Below are 17227 nucleotides of genomic sequence, written 5' to 3'. Positions count from 1 at the left end.
TTGCCCCCTCCTAACGTGCCTCACTAATTTCCTACTACAACCCAGTCCACTCACTTTACTCCTAGAAGGCCAATCTACTCACTGGATCTCAGTCTCATTTATCTCTCTCCCAACCCCTTGCCCACATCCTTCCACTGGCCTGGAGCACACTCCCTTTTCATAACTGACAGACCACCACTCTCCCCACCTTCAAGCCTTACTATAATTGCATCTCCACTGAGGCCTTTCTTGACAAAACCCTCCTTTCCCTCTCCCTTCTGTGTCACCTATGCACTTGGATCTGTACCCTTTAAAGCATTTGATATTCACCCCGCCTATAGCAGCACTTATGTACATAACATCTGTATCCCTCTCTGTGTCTTTCAACTCTTTGTATTGTACTCTCCCAAATGCTTAGTACAGTGCTCTGCACACAGTAAGCACTCAAATACCAATGATTAACAATTTTTAAATGACCTATGGCACTCATATCATGCTCCCCACATTGTAAGTCACCATTGTTATTAACTGCATTATCACTACACTGTGGATACAGTGGGGGGAAATCCGGGGAACATTTTACAAGCTAATAAAAGGTTTTGTGGACTGAAAGAATTTTAAAATACCTACAAAATTGTTGTATTCTACTTGTTAGACTGATTAAATTTCTAGAATGTCTTTCCTCCAAGACTGTGAGCTTGTTGTGGGAACGGTTATGTTTGCTGGTGTACTGTACTCTCCCAAGCTCTTAGTACAGTGCTTTGCATACAGAAAGTGCTCAATAAATATGACTGAATGAAAAGATCTTCAGAAACTTTTTTTTAAGACTATGTGAACCCACGTGTTCCAGCATATTCTTCATGTTGTTGTTGTCATGCTGTCGAGTCATGTTTGACCCATAGCGATGCCATGGACACATCTCTCCCAGAATGCCCTTCCTCCATCTACACTTGTTCTGGTAGTATATCCATAGAGTTTTCTTGGTAAAAATATGGAAGTGGTTTACCATGGCTGCCTCCTGTGCAGTAAACCTGACTCACCTCTCTTCCATGCCACTGCTGCCCAGCACAGGTGAGTTTTGACTTGTAGCAGATTGCCTTCCACTCGCTAGCCACTGCCCAAGCTAGGAATGGAATGGATATGCCTCTGCTTGACTCTTCCTCCCACAGTTGAGACTGGTAGTATACTGGTAACTCTCCAGGTGCGACCCTGAGTGGCCATATTCAGGTGAGAGAGAGAGAGAGAGAGAGAGAGAGAGAGAGAGAGAGAGAGAGAGAGAGAGTGTGTGTGTGTGTGTGTGTGTGTGTGTTTTGTTGTTTTGTTTTAAGGGAGCCTCTGGCTCTGAAAAGATTCTAGCTTTTCGGTCTGGCCTAAGGCAGCTCAGACTTCACATTCCTTCAACTTGATTTTTTTAAGGTATCACAGCACTGTGAGAAAACAGTAATTTCTTTAAAATGGCAGCAGTCAGGTGGCAAAGAGCTTCCAGCTACATAATGAAGTGACTCACCCATTTGTACAAATGAACACAGTTATCATTGACATTTGGGATGCATTGATTTTTCATTCCAAATCTAACTTCCCCATTCTACACTTTGCTACTTTAGTTTCTGGGAAATTCTAGGGTGTTAAAGTTTATGCACAGAATTGTATTTGACCTATCCATGGGGTTCCCAAAAGAGATCATATAGCCTACTGAGAGAGAGTCTCTTACTAAGATGGAAAAAGAAGGTGAAGCTTCCAACTTCTCTGCAGGCCAACTTAGAATTTTCCAGCTGATTTTGAATTACAAAGCAGATGGCCTAAGATCATTGGTCTTTTTCAGAGAGTAACAGACTTTTATAATATGCACAGTGTATGCCAGAAAACTACATGTTAGTGATAGACTCCTTTATTCTGTAAATTAAATTGGGCCAAGAAGTATCCTAACGAGGCAATTTGGGGTAGAAATTCAGTTTGCGGTAAGTAAAGGAAAATCAAATAGGTGGTAATGAGTGCCTCTGGATTTTGCAGTGGTCCTTTTCTGGGTCTCTGAATTGTTTTTTCTAGCTCACTAGAAGGAGGAGGATGAAAATAAATGTTGTTCTCAAGCCTCCTCTATCAAAGAGAATACACCTCAAACCCATGGCTTGAGGAAAAAACTGAAAGCAAAATAGATTCTGAGCTCCATGTGGGCAGAGAACATTTTGTGCTTTCCCAAGTGCTTAGTTCACTTTCTAGGCGCTTAATAAATCACTTATTACCACTACCACCAAAAATCCAAATGTAAATATATCTTTGTGTGATTATATGTACATATGGAGTACAGTTGCCATGTTCTCTTAGTAAGCACTTATATTTTTTGCTCTGTAGCACTTAGTATAGTGCTCTGCACACACTAGGCAGTCAATAAATACCATTGATTGATTCAGTACAGTGTCCAATATACTGTGGGCTCTCGAATACTATTTTTTAAAAAAACCTACTTAGAGAAGAGTAAGGAGTTGAATGAATTCAGTGCCCTTTCTCTTAGGTGGGACTTACCCTATTCACCTGCCTATTTCTGAATCTTTCCTGCTTCCTTCCTATCCACCCTTCAGAACAGTCTGCTATCAGACACAGACACCCCCTCCCCAGTCCCCACACACATCTGGTGCCATGGTTCCTTCATAACACCAGATCCTCCTTGGTTTGTTTCCTGTGTCCTTCCATCAGTGGCCTTGACTATGACTAGAACAGTGTGAGTTTGTGATAATGAAGCTTATTAGGATCCAGAATTCCTGGAGTTCACCCATCATTCTATGGGACTTTATATAAGTGTCTCATCTTCTCTGCACTTTTGTGCTATTTTTATGTTAAATGGCTCTAATAAAGTTTAATTCACATGGAGCTCAGTGAATTACATTTTGTAAATGGGTTAAAAAGGAATCTCTACAGAGATTGTTTCTTAAAGTATGTAATAAATGAAATCTTAATCATTTGTTTCCAAGATTAATGGTTCTACCATAAAAAGGAGGGTAGTTTAACCAGGAAATTATTATAGTGATTGCACTAGAAGCCATAGGAATCCCAGGAGTTGATGTACTTCATCAGCTTTAAGCAACTACCAATATTACAGCTCTGAAGTAGGAAGCAAGTAGTAGCTTGAAAAAACTGAAGCAAGTAGTAGCTTGAAGAAACTGCACAGTAGTGCCTCAAGTATTAACTTTCAACGATTAAGTTCCTTCTGGTTCATCCCCCAATTTATGTAAAACCCAATGAACTTCACTCTACTCTGCTGACCTTCTGCTCCACCCCACCTCCCCGGCCCACCAACGTGGACACACACTCGATCTTATCATCTCTAACCACTGCACAATCTCCACCCTCACCAACTCTGAAATCCCTCTCTCTGACCACGACCTTCTCATTTGCCGCCTCCTCCCAAACTCTTCCTCTCCATAAATCTGTACTATTCCCCCACAGAGACCTCTGCTCTCTTGACCCCAACCATCTCTCAGCGTATCACACCCCACCTAGCCTCCATATTCATTCTACCCACTCTTGATGACCAAATAGATGCTCTCAACACCACCCTCTCTATTCAACTCACTCACTCCCCTAACCCTTCATTGCTCTTGCATTACTAACCCACAGTCCTATATCACCTGCATTGTCTGCCTCCTTTGCTCAAGCCACTGAATACTGCTGGCTGAAATCTAAACATCAGGCCGACCTTGTACACTTCAAGTTTATCCTTTCTTTTTTATCCTTTCTTCCATAACTCTGCCCTCTTCTCTACCTGGAAAAACTATTTCTCTTCCCTTACTGGCATCTGTGACCATTACCCTTGTCAGTTGTTCAAACATTTAACTCCCTCCTCAGCACCACTGTCACTCCCTACCAACCCCTTGCCCCAATGATCTGGCCATCTATTTCATTAAGAAAATTAATAACATCAGGTCTGAGCTCCCCCAAATCACCCCTCCCTCTTCCCCTCTCCTATCCCCCCTCCTCTCGGCCCCCCTTTCAACTTTCCCAACCTTCCCAGCAGTATCTTCAGAGGAGATCTCCTGCCTCCTCTTAAGTTCCTCCTCTCACTCCACATGTGCATCGGACGCCAAAGTGCTCTGCACACAGTAAGCACTCAATAAATACTACTGAATGAATAAATTCCTTTGAATTCCTTTGCACCTTATAAAAACTCTCACCCCTTCTCTCTTTCCCTTAACTGCCATCTTCAACTGCTCACTCTCCAGTGACTTCTTCCCTACAGTCTTCAAACATGCCCACGTCTCCCCATCCCAAAAAACCCTTCCTTGACCCCACAGCCCCCTACAGTTATCGTCCCATCTCCCTCTTACCCTTCCTCTCTAAACTCCTCGAGCAAGTCATCTACACTCGTGGTCCTCTCCTCCAACTCTCTCCTGGACTCCCTCCAATCTGGCTTCCACCCCCTTCACTCCACTGAAACTGCCTTCTTAAAGGTAACTGATGACTTCCTTCTTGCCAAATCCAATGGCTCCTACTCCATCCTAATCTTCCTCAACCTCTCAGCTGCCTTTGACACTGTGGACCATTCCGTTCTCCTCAATTCATTATCCAACCTTGGCTTCTTTGACTCCATCCTCCACTGGTTCTCCTCTTATGTCTCTGGCCGATCATTCTCAGTCTCCATCATGGGCTCCTCCTCCCCCTCCCAACCCCAAACTATAAGGGTTCCCTCAAAGTTCAGTTCTTCATCCCCTTCTATTCTCCATCTACACTCACTCCCTTGGAGAACTCATTCACTCCCACGGCTTCAACTATTATCTCTAAGCAGATGACACCCCAACGTATATCTCCTGCCCTGTTCTCTCTCCCTCCCTCCAGTTTCGCATCTCCTCCTGCCTCCAGGACATCTCTACTTCCCTCCCAAACCCTGTCTTCTCCTGAACTTTCCTGTCACTGTGGATGGCGCAACCATCCTTCCTGTCTCACAAGCCCAAAGCCTTGGTATCATCCTGAACTCCACTCTCTCATTCACCCAACATATCCAATCTGTCACCAAGTCCTGCCAGTCTCACCCTCACAACATCACCAAGATCCACCCTTTCTCTCCATCCAAACTGCTACCACATTAGTACAACCACTCATCCTGTCCCAACTGGATTACTGCATCGGCCTCCTTTCTGACCTCCCAACCTCCTGCCTCTCCCCACCTCAGTCCATATTTCACTCTGCTGCCTGGATTATCTTTCTACAGAAATGTTCACGGTATGTTACCCCTGTCCTCAAAAATCTCCAGTGGTTGCCTATCAACCTCCATATCAAACAAAAGCTCCTCTTATTGGTTTCAAAGCTCTACATCACCTTGCCCCTTTTTAACTCACCTCTATTCTCTCCTTCTACATCCCAGCCCTCACACTCCACTCCTCTGGGACTAACCTTCTCACTGTGCCTCAATCTTGCCTGTCCCACTGTCGAACCCTGACCCACATCCTAACTTTGGCCTGGAACACCCTCCCTCCTCAAATCCACTGAACAATCACTCTTGACCCATTCAAATCCCTACTGAAAGCTCACCTCCTCCAAGAGGCCTTCCCAGACTAAGCCTCCATTTTCCTCAGCTCCCCCTCCCTTCCACATCACCTCTACTCTCTCCCTTTGCTCTTCTGCCCCTCTCCCCACCCCACAGCACTTATGTATATATACACTTATGAATTATATGAATTCTATGTCTATAATTCTATGTATTTATATTGATGCCTGTTTGTTTTGATGTCTGTCTTCCCCCTTCTAAAGTGTAAACCTGGTGTGGACTGGGATTGTCTCTCTTTATTGCTGAATTGCACTTTCTAAGCACCAAGTACAGTGCTCTGCACACAGTAAGCACTCAAACACAATTAAATGAATATAAGCTTAAAGGTGAGAAAGAAGAGGAGAGGAGTCACTTAGAAAGCAATAACTCCTTTACTTCCAGCTTTCCTCTCATATATCACTCTTTTTAGGCTCAGGACATGTCCAAACGTTGTGAGGAGCCAACAATTCTACCCCCCAATTCATCCCCCAGATGCACACATGAGCCTATCAGGATCTTCCTAGTGATTCAATGCACCAGTCCAACCCTGCCCATCTTATACTCTGGATACCCCCAATTTGACACTTTCATTTGTCAGTCCATTTTTAGTAGTTGCATCATGCTCATCATGGACCTATTGATAACTAAATGATTGGGTCACGGCTAATAGCCCAAACTAAATTAGAATATTGAATCTGAAAATTCAGTTTTAAGTATAGTATGTTTAGAATTTCTGAAAAATGGTAGAGACCTTGACTCATAGTATGTTCTTCAAAATGCGGATTTCTGGGGTCTTTTGTCTTTGTGGATATGTGTCTCCCTTACTTCAAATGTATGCTCTTAATGAGGAGGAAGCTTAAACAAAAAGTGCGTGGATGAATAGGGAGAAAAACACCACCAAGATATGGTGCAATAATAAATATCAGCTTGATTATTTCCTGAGAAAGAGTGCCTAATATATGGCAGCATATATCAATTAAGTGCATAGTAATTACAGCCACAAAGTAAATGCACTTATCTATAATAATCAGTGTGGCTCTTGGGAAAATCCTAATGGAGACCACAGCCTCAGAACCTAATTATAAGGAGGCATACTGCTTGTGTAAACATGGATAAAGCCAATGTATAGTTTCTAGATCAAATCACATTTTCCTAGGAATAATGATTTTTGAAAACTATTTACAAGGCTAGTTAACTCCATACACCTATATTATCAGGAAGACCCATGCTTCATGTATCTGAGAGAACAAAAGAAGGAAGAATAAAGAGGAGGCAGGCATATTTAGACACCCCTATTCATAGAGACTGACATACCCCTCAGATCTTGGTGTACAGTGAACTGGAGCTGCAACAATGGTGGGAGAATATAAGTGAAATAGAAACCTAAATTGGTAAATCTCAGCATTTTACTAGTTTAAATTCTTCCAGAAGTGTGTAAGGAATGAAATCAATCACAAACTTTCTACTTAACTGACATAAGGTCATTACTCTCCCTGTCAGAGTGGACAGATGGTACTGGCAAACCTGACCTAATGACCTTTGGATACTGTTGAGAGGGGCAGCACTGATATTGGGGAGGTTGCCATATGCATAGTTGGGCTGCTTAATACCCTATGACTCCCTATTGTACTGGAGAACTTCAGATAAATATTTACCCAGCCTTTAACTTTGAGGGAGCAGTGATATTGGATAAGTCTGAACCTAATAAACCAGCTGAATGCAACCATCCCTGATCCAGTTTGATAGTGTTAACATAATTAGGCTAGATAATTCTATCAGAGTGGAAGGGAATTGAACTTGACTAAACCATTCACCCAGCTTTATTTAATGAGCATGTGGGGCATTGTAAGCCTTCAAAATGACAACCCAACATCCTGCAGGGAAATAAGAAGAGAAAGCAGAAAAAATACCTGGTCCATGAATGAACTGAATCTGGGGATGCCAAGCAGCCATGTCAGAGAGTGAGTTAAGGTATATAACGAAGGAAAGGAAGTGTTTTTTTATTTTTTTTAGTAAATTGTGACCAGTATGAAATAGAAATCTATAAGCCTGCTTCTTGAGTATAAAACAAAATGTAAAACTCTGTCAGCTAGGGTTAAAGATAATTTTGGTCAGTTGGTGCATTCTCAGCCACCCTATTTTCCTGTTGGGTTATATAACTTCTCTCTCTTCTGAGAGGTTGTTGGAAGAGACACAGCCTTTTAAAAATCTTCACTGCCATTACGTTTTTCCCTACTGTGATCCTTTAAATCTGCTATCTTACCCAATGAATTGACTTTATAAACTGCTTTATCAAAAATCCAAGGCTTCCATGATATTTGGAGAATTTGATCCATTGTGTACAGTCATTTCAATCTTATATATTTTACTTTATCTCACATTCATCCTTCTTCCTCCTCTCCCCTCCTTTATCTCTATCTTTCCCTCTGCAAGCCATTTTATTCCCCATACTCAGGCTTGAAAAATAGCAAAACTCCCAATGGTAACGAAGAAAAATGCTTGCCTTTTCCCTAGGGTAACAGTGTTACCAGTTGGTGAAGAAAAACTGCTCTATTTTACAAGTGAGAAAGTTGAAATGAAATAGTATAATCTGCTTTTTTGAGTGGAAGAGATGGATTTTTCTGATTCTTCAGAATAAATTTGCATAGTTTTTATATCCCAACAGATTGCCCGAGAGTCATGACACTGAAGTAACTAAAGAGAATGTGATTGTTTTGAAGAGGAAGCTGAGATTCAAGTGTCTGATCATGTATACCATGTGCCAGTACTGATGATAAAGTGTTGAGGCGGGTCTTTTAGATTAACGGTGAGACCTGTTTTCTCTCTGACATATGCCCATCTGCACACTCTCACTGAGAGGCTCTTTTTGTCCTGCATGCTATATAAAAATATGCTGCCACCTTGTCTTGCTCCCTTTCTCCTTATCTCTTACGGATGGCCCCATATTCCTAATCCCATACTCAAAATCACAAGGTGAATGAGTCTGTAGGGAAACAAGCCTATTTCGAGACTGGAGCTTTCTAATAGAATTGTATTTGGGGCTCAAATCTTCAGGGGGCAAATGGGGTAAACTTAACCTTCGGGGTTAAGCTAACACAAATGAAGATTCGGTAAGTGCCCCAAAGTGATGTCAGAACAGATGCCTGATGAATAGATAGCTTTTATAACATTTCCTGCCCTTCCATTGCAGATTTGATCTTTGTACCACATAGAGTTGACTTTTTGAGTTTTCTCTTTTAGAAACCAAAGGATCATTATTTAGCTTTAGTTCTGGCCTGATTCCTTTCATTTACTCCATCCCTTAGGCTTTTCTCTTGATTGGTTATGCCACCTTCAATATTAAGTGCATTGTAGTGATGGCCTTTAATTTTATGGGCAAGATCAATCCAGCTAGAGAATTAGAAATCTGTCCCAGTGTTAACTTCTTTGTAGCTTTCATTCTCATCCATGAATTTTCTCAGCTAACCTGTCAGTATAATTATGGTGATCATTTGCTTTCTTTGCAGCATTATGCTATGCCTGTTGACCTATGAATAGGTTTCCTTTGGTCACGGAGTGAAACATCTTATGTGTTTCTGGACCTGAGACCAGCATTTTCCTGGTAGGAAAGGAGATACATTTTCCACTCCAATAAAAGTAGAAAACGGGAGCCCCAGGAGAATATTAAAATCTGTGTTCTTCCTATTATTTTTCATAGGTTTCACCATTACAAATGATCATTATAATTCTGACGGGTGACAGAGAAGAAATTCGGCTCTTTTTCAATTTGTGTGATGATTATAAGTGATTCCTTCTCAACATACTAACTTTCAGACAGACTTATCCCAGGAAGTTACCCAGTAATTCAGCTCTAAAAAGAGATATTTTAGTCTCACTAATCTAGTATGTTAGGCTAAAAAAAATCATCTAGTTTCATTTCTTGAAACGATGGAAGAAAATCATCTTGCTTTATGCTTCTATCCTTTCACACAGATCAAGCGGGCTATTATGCAGATTTGCTATGAAGTAAGAGTCTATCAGAAGCTGCATTCAAGCAGAGAAAGACGATGCAAGATCAGGAGGAAAGTGTCGTTTTATATAGTTACTGTCTCTGGACACGTGTGCTTTTCTTTTCAACTTAAGGATTAGAGATGGGACTTTAAATTGCTATTCTTGTTTTAACACCCTGTAGGAAAGATTGGAAAAGAAATACACTTATCAGGAGAAAATGGTTAGAAAGTATTTTCAACACCAAAGACAATGGTGTCTGAGTGAGTTATTTTTATGACTTTTCCTCTATTACATTTCTGTTCTCTTTTGAGATTTCTTCTAGCTAAAAGAAAAGAGTCCTGTGACAATCAGTAAGAAGGGATAAGTTGCATGGAAATTGCCATGTGGAGGCTAGCCTATTGTGAAGAAAAGAGCTGATATGGAAAATAATGCCCTATTCTTTTATTCAACAAATGAAAGCTAAAAGAGAAGTGAAGGTTCAGTGAGAGGGACTGAAGGTAAATACAAGGAAAATCTTTCTGACAGGATTGTCAGATATTGACATGAGCCTGTTTGGAGGCAGGGGAATTGACTTGTTGACTTGTGCTACCTTAACTATTTTCAGAGAGTCATAATCTACTGCTGGCAAGACAGTTGATTTCCTATGTGAAATGTATAGCATTTGGTCATCGAAACCACATGACTGCTAAAAAGCAAAATCAACTAGTTGATTTGATCTACTGAATCAAATCGCATGTCAGTAATTTAAAGGGCTTAGAGCTTGATTGTGAAAACTCTATTTGTAACAGTGTCAACATATGCTACTGCTATTCTGTGCCAGTCACACTCAGCAATACATGACTCCTTCAGGGCATTCAGCATATTCATCACAAGGAGTTTTCGTCCATCGGGAATAGAAAGTATGAAGCCATTGAAGCACTAAAGTCGTGTAAACAAGGTGCAAGTGTTGATATTGAGAACAGGGGTGGATTGTTTTAGGTAGAAATACAATTTAGATCAATGCTTTGACTATTTTTACTGATGCATGTTCATTCTTTTGAGATATACTCTGAGAATGTGAAAAATATAAATTGCATTATTTTAAAATGACAGTTATATTTCCCTTAGCACTGCCAGAATGTTTCCTATATTGCTGGCACACAGGTCATGTTGTCATGCAAGAATTAAGAACTGGAGTTAAGAAATCAGGCACTAGAGCTAAAGAAAACTAGGTGGCAGACATCAAATAACTGAATTGACTCTGCTTTGTATGTAGTTCATTTTTCTTGAACTCGTGGTTGTGTAGGGACTGTTTGCATTTTTCTGCTGCAGGAAGACATTTTTGTTCTAATACTGAGGCAGCAAGAAGGCAATGGGAGGGTGGTGGGGCATTAATGTAAATATGGAGGAGACAACACAAATTTTGTAGGCCAGTGAAAAATTGTATGGCCTGTGGCTTTATTTTACCCTACGCTTGCCTTCATCTTTGAGCTAATAAATAGTCTAGGCACTTCTACTAAAGCATTCTTTATTACTCAGTTCTCAACATTTGAATAACAGTACATTTCAACCCACTTTCTTACCTGTTGCAGTACAGAAATCCACTATATTGAGTGTCATGAGAGCAGGTATCACGTCTATTTACCTTATTGTATTTTCCCAAGCACTTTGTAGAGTGCAATATTTAAGTAATATTTAAGTTAACATTTATCTTTCAAATTTAAAGATAGGATTGTTCCTACCTTGAAAGCAATGTTCTCCAAAAACTCAACTAAAAATACAATTATCAATGATTTCAAAAATGGAAATACACACATTTTGCAACCTCAAAGCCAGCCACTGAGGTTAAATAGACAACCCTTGGCTTGACATTTCAAGTTAAAATGAATGGCACTTATTGCTAAATTCACTCCCTGTTTCAGCTTTGAAATGGATCCGGCTTGACTTTGCAACACTAGCCTCCTTTATCGTGTTAGTTCTGGGGAAATGGGAATCCATGATGAATGACTTACGATTTATATTATAATTTATTTGTTTATATTAATGTCTGTCTTCTCCTCTAGACTTTAAGCTTGTTGTGGGCAGGGAATGTGTCTGCCAACTTTGTTGTATAGTACTCTACCAAGTGTTTGGTACGGTGCTCTGCATATAGTAAACACTCAGTAAATACTATTGATTAATTTGTTACAAAGCTGTGATGAAAAGGGGGTTTGTCAATCACTGAATATTAGGCGATTAATAAGTTGATGGTTGACCCCTGGAAATTTGGTTTTGAGTGAAATGATCTTTTAGATGTTACAATAATAACTCGCTGTAGTTAAGAATATTAAACCACTTCTTGAATTTGGGGCTTGGGAGGCTTAACAAGTTACTTCCACTCTAAAGCTATACTTTAACATGATGTAGTAGATAGAGCAAGAACCTGGAAGTCAGTAGGTCATGACTTTTAATCCCGACTCTGCCACTTGTTTGCTGTGTGACCTTGGGCATGTCACTTAACTTCTCTATGTCTGTTACCTCATCTGTAAAATGGGGATTGAGACTGTGAGCCCCATGTGGGACAGGGGCTGTGTCCAACCTGATTTGCTTGTATCCAACCCAGCACTTAGCACATAGTAAGCACTTAACAAATACCATAATAATAATAATTTTTTATTCCTAAACTCATCCTTGAACTAGGCCCAAGATTACTGGGAAGTGGCAATACTCAGAACTCCCTGGAAATGCAGTAACTTGGGCTGAACTCTGAAATTCCAAGCAGATCTAGGGTACTTTGAATATTCTAAGTAGGGACTGGCTCACAGTCTAACAACCTAAAGAGCCGACACTGCTTCATGATTTCCATTCCCCTCATACTTAAAAGAAGCCCTTTTTTGGTGAGAAAAGGGATAAAATTGATCAAACCATCATGCTTCTTTCTGACAAAAACCAAAACGATTTGTCATTTTGAAAAGATTGTTCTTTATCCTGACTTATTCCAGCTAGAGCTCCACAATCAAAACTGATCTGGGTTATCTCTCCCTCCTTCTAAAATGTTTGTGGACTGCTTTCCTTTCATGTTTCTTGGACAGACTGTGGTGAATGGACGAATGTAAGCTGCTCAGTCTCCCCGATGTTAGATTGAGAGATCTCTGAAGTCAGGGAACATCCGTCTTTGCTTCTGTTGCACTCTCCCAAGCCTTAATACAGAGTTTTGCACTAATGAGATGATCCGTTAAAACCACTGATTGATTTCTCAAGAAGCTCATTAAATCCTGAAGGAGAAAGTTGACCACGGGGAAAATTGGTATAGGAGAATAGTTAAGGTTTTAAAGTCTGATAGTCAACTAAAACAGGCATTTATTGAAATCTTGGTCATAAAGAAAGCATTTGCTATTCCTCAAGAGATCTTCCACCTGTTTTCAAAATTGACTCCTTCCACATGCTTCTCTGACCCCACTCCTTCTCACCTCCTAAAAAACTTGTACCTATTCTCTTCCCTCCCAGACTGCTGTCTCCAACCAACCATACCTTCCACACTGCATTAACATATACTTGCAACCCCCCTATTCTAAAATACCATACCTGGAACTCACTGCATCATCCACTTATTGCTCCATCTCCTCCCATTTCTGTCTGACCTCTTCATATAGATTTTATACACCTGATGCCTCCACTTGCTCTTCTCCATCTCCCTTTTAAAAGTTCTACAGTCTAATTTCTGCTCCTTCACTTGGCTGAGACCTCTCTCTCTCCAAAGTCATCAAGGGTTTCTTTCTACCAGACTCAACTGTCTTAACTACTGTCCTTTGTGGACCATTTCCTCCTACTGGAAACACAATATAACTTTGGTTTTCCTGATACAGTTATTTACTGTTTCCTTTCTTATCCCTCTAGCAGATCATTCTCAGTCCTTTCACCAACTGGCTCTTTCTCTGCCTCCTACTACCTTACTGTGGGTGTCTCTAAAAGCTCTGTTCTGGGTCCCCTATCCTTCTCAATTTACACTTATGCCCCTGGAGAGTTTATCTGACTCCACAGCTTCAATCACAACCTCTTCTCTAACTCCCAAATAGACCTCTCCAGCTCTGTCTTGTCTTAAGCTGTCGAGCTGTCCCCGACCCATAGTGACTCCAAGGTTACATCTCTCCCAGAATGCCCCACCTTCATCTGCAATCGTTTTGGTAGTGTATCCATAGAGTTTTCTTGGCAGAAATACAGGAATGGTTTACCATTGTCTCCTTCCACGCAGTAAACTTGAGTCTCCGCCCTTGACTCGCTCCCATGACACTGCTGCCCAGCACAGTTGAGTTTTGACTTGTAGCAGATTGCCTTCCATTTGCTAATTTCTGCCCAAACTAGTAATGGAATGGGTATGCCTCTGCTTGACTCTCCCTCCCGTATCCAAGACTTGTAGAGTACTGGAAACTCTCCAGGTGTGATCCTGAGAGGGGTTCCAGGTCTTACCCCTCTCCTTTACAGCACTCTCACATTTCCTCCTGCCTGCAGAAAATGCATCTCAACTTGGATGTCCCACCATCATCCCAAATTATCACCAAAACTAAACTTATCATTTCCCTCTCAAAACCTTTCCTTTAGCTCCCTTTTCCATCCCAGTTGACAACAGCACCATCCTCCTCATTCCGCACCCTAACGTACTTGCTACCCTTTTACCAAACCTATCCTTTTATATCCTCCTTTTTAATGTGAAAATATCAGTGTTTGCTAAGCATATGCTCACGGATTGCAATGTGGTAGCAGAAGGCAAGGCATTTTATTTTTGCTAACATGGACCAGCAAGTGTATAACTAAGAGAAAATAGTTCTTTTTTTTGCATTTTCTTCCCCTTCTTCAAGTAGGATACAAGTAGCATGTCAGTAGGAAACATGTCTACCAAGTCTATGTTGAACTCTCCAAAGCACTTAGTACAGTGTTCTGCACACAGTGCTCAACAAATATGATTGATGCCAACTACTGAGGTATAAAATGCTGAAAAAGGTTTGACATTACTGGATGCTGAATTTAATTAAAATAAATCTGCTGAGCTGTGGATACTGTATTTTGTTTCACTCATGAGGGATACCCTGATTTGAGAGGCACATTAGTTTAATGTTTCTGGTTCCAATCAGTCAGGAATAGGTGCAGTGTTTAGCTAAAGACTATGAACTTGTTTACTTGAGAAAATGACTCCCAAATTTGAGTTCACTTCCTTGGTCAGGTAGCTTGGAAGCTAAGAAGGGTTTCATTTTAATGTGAACACACAACTCAGTGAATGACTCTGGGAAAGTTTTTTGATCTGCCTTTGTTTCAGTGTCATCATCTATAAAGCAAGGAAGAGAAAATAGTGGAGTTATCAAAGGGCCCGGCTATTATGGCTAGATAGATTGGAATTATGAAATTGGAGCACCAGATACCTATATTTGAGAGTAAAGGGGATAGACCTAGGTTTGCTTAGATATTCAGTTGTTCCCTAACTGAAAACTATCCTCAAGGTTAATCTAGTTGGAATTAGAGAAAAGACATAGTACTAGTTTACTGGAGCTATTCAAAGATTTGTTTTCTGTAGAGTGTGCGGCCTTTAATCGGTCATATCTATTGAGCACTTATTGTGTGCAGAGCACTGTACTCAGCACTTGGGAGAGTACAATATAACAGAGTTGATAGACACATTCCCTGCCCATAATGAGCTTAATCTTATCATAGAGGGAGAGGTTAGTAAAAAGCTAGCCCAAGCATCCCAGATCTGGAGTAGAAGTGAAAGAGGACTGAGTGATGCAAGGGAGGAATCCATTCAATTTGATTTGGTGCCAATCTAGCATTTGTTATTAAATCTGGAAAGTCCTATGGAAAAAATTACAGGATTGAGTAGGCAGACCTGTTATGACCAGAAAAGAAGATTGTGCTTCTGCTTCGTCTCATTCATATTTTTTGTTACTCATCTTTTGTGCTTTCTTTCCTTTTATTTCAAGTGAAGAATTTCAAAGCAAGGATCCTACGAAGAAAGAGATATATATGCTGCCAAATGTATATTTCCCATACACCTGACTCATGACTCTACTAATTTTTCAAGTTAGGCTCAGTTATATTTCTGTCTTTCCACTGCTCACCAAAGAAACTCTCTCCTACGTCATAATTCCTATGGGCATGTTCCTTTTGGAGATAAGTGCAGGGTTTTATTTATCCTTTTTTAAAGGAAAAATTAGTTTGTTTTTTTATGTATTTATTAAGTGCCTACTATGTGCCAGGCACTGTACTAAGTGCTGGGGTAGGTACAAGCAAATTGGGTTGGACATAGTCCCTGTCCCACATGGGGCTCACAATCTCAATCCCCATTTTACAAATGAGGTAACTGAGGCACAGAGAAGTGAAGTGACTTGTTCCAAGGTCACACAGCAGACAAGTGGTGGAGCCAGGATTAGAACCCATGACCTTCTGACTCCCAGGCCCATGCTCTATCCACGACACCATGCTGGTTCTCATAATTCTCATAGTTCTGACAGCATTGTCTACTATAACAGATGTCACTTCTACCTTGTGTTCACAGTTGGCAACACAGCTGAATAAGGCTGCCATAGTAGTATTTAGATACTGAAGCTGCAGGATAGGAACTAGAGATAGTTACAGGTACTACCTTGTTATTTTGCATGGGATTTACAAGAACCTCATTACTATGTAATGAGAACAAACACTGGCACCATCAATCAATGGTATTTATTGAGCTCTTACTGTGTACAGAGCACTGTACTATGTAAGCACTTGGGAGAATACAACAGAATTGGTAGACATGTTTCCTGCCCACAAGGAGCTTACAGTCTAGAGGGGAGACAGGTATTGAAATAAATTACTGATATGTATGTATAAGTGCTGTGGGGTCGGGGGATAACAAGTGCTTAGATGCATAGGTGACATAGAAGGGAAAGGGAGTAGGGGAGATGAGGACTTAGGGAAGGTCTCTTGGAGAAGATGATGTTTTATAAAGGCTTTGATGGTGGGCAGAGCAGTTTTATGTCACATATGAAGGGGAAAGGGAGTCTCAAGAGGGAGGATGGGGGCAAGGAGGTAGTGGAGAGACAGATGAGATGGAGGTCTAGTGAGCAGGTTGGCCTTAGAGGAAGGAAGTGGTCAGATGGGCTTGTAGTAGGAAATCAGTGAGGTAATAATAAAAATCACTGTGGCATCTGTTAAGCACTTATTATGTACCAGGCACTGTTCTAAATGCTGGGGTAGATACAAGATAATTCCATTAGACACAGTCCCTGTCATGCAATAAGGCTCACTGTTTTAATCCCCATTTCGCAGATGAGGGAAGTGAGGCACAAAGAAATGAGGTGACGTGGCCAAGGTCACACAGCAGACAAGTGGTAGATCCAGGATGATGCAGTGGATAGAGCACAGGCCTGGAAGTCAGATGGTCATGGGTTCTTATCCTGGCTCCGCCACCTGTCGGTTGTGTGACCTTGAGCAAGTCACTTCACTTCTCTGTGCCTCAGTTACCTCATCTGTAAAATGGGGATTGAGACTGTGAGGCCCACATGACAGAGACTGTGTCCAACTCGATTTGCTTGTATCCACCCCACTACTTATTATAGTGCCTGGCAGGAAATAAGAACTTAACAAATACCATTATTATTATTAGTATTAGGTCCTTTTGACTCCCAGACCCATGCTCTATCCACTAGGCTATGCTGTTTCTCAGAAAGGTAGGTAGGATAAGGGGGTTGAGCTGATTGAGTGCTTTAAAGCTGATGTTAAGGAGTTTCTGTTATTCAGAGAAGAAAGAAAAAC

At 41.0% G+C, this 17227-nt stretch overlaps 2 non-coding genes across 2 annotated transcripts; both read right to left on the bottom strand.

Annotated features, from left to right (window-relative positions):
• Positions 1 to 1060: 1060 nt before the first annotated feature.
• On the bottom strand, positions 1061 to 1198 carry LOC119920582. Its single transcript, XR_005448316.1, has one exon. It is a non-coding gene; the product is annotated as a small nucleolar RNA SNORA7 (small nucleolar RNA).
• A 12560-nt stretch (positions 1199 to 13758) lies between these two features.
• Positions 13759 to 13896, bottom strand: LOC119920281. The gene has a single exon (XR_005448038.1). It is a non-coding gene; the product is annotated as a small nucleolar RNA SNORA7 (small nucleolar RNA).
• Between the last annotated feature and the right edge of the window lie 3331 nt (positions 13897 to 17227).

Source organism: Tachyglossus aculeatus, chromosome X1 (genome assembly GCF_015852505.1).
Source record: "Tachyglossus aculeatus isolate mTacAcu1 chromosome X1, mTacAcu1.pri, whole genome shotgun sequence".
In the NCBI taxonomy this organism is placed as follows: Eukaryota; Metazoa; Chordata; class Mammalia; order Monotremata; family Tachyglossidae; genus Tachyglossus; species Tachyglossus aculeatus.
This window is presented reverse-complemented; position numbering and strand designations above follow the sequence as displayed.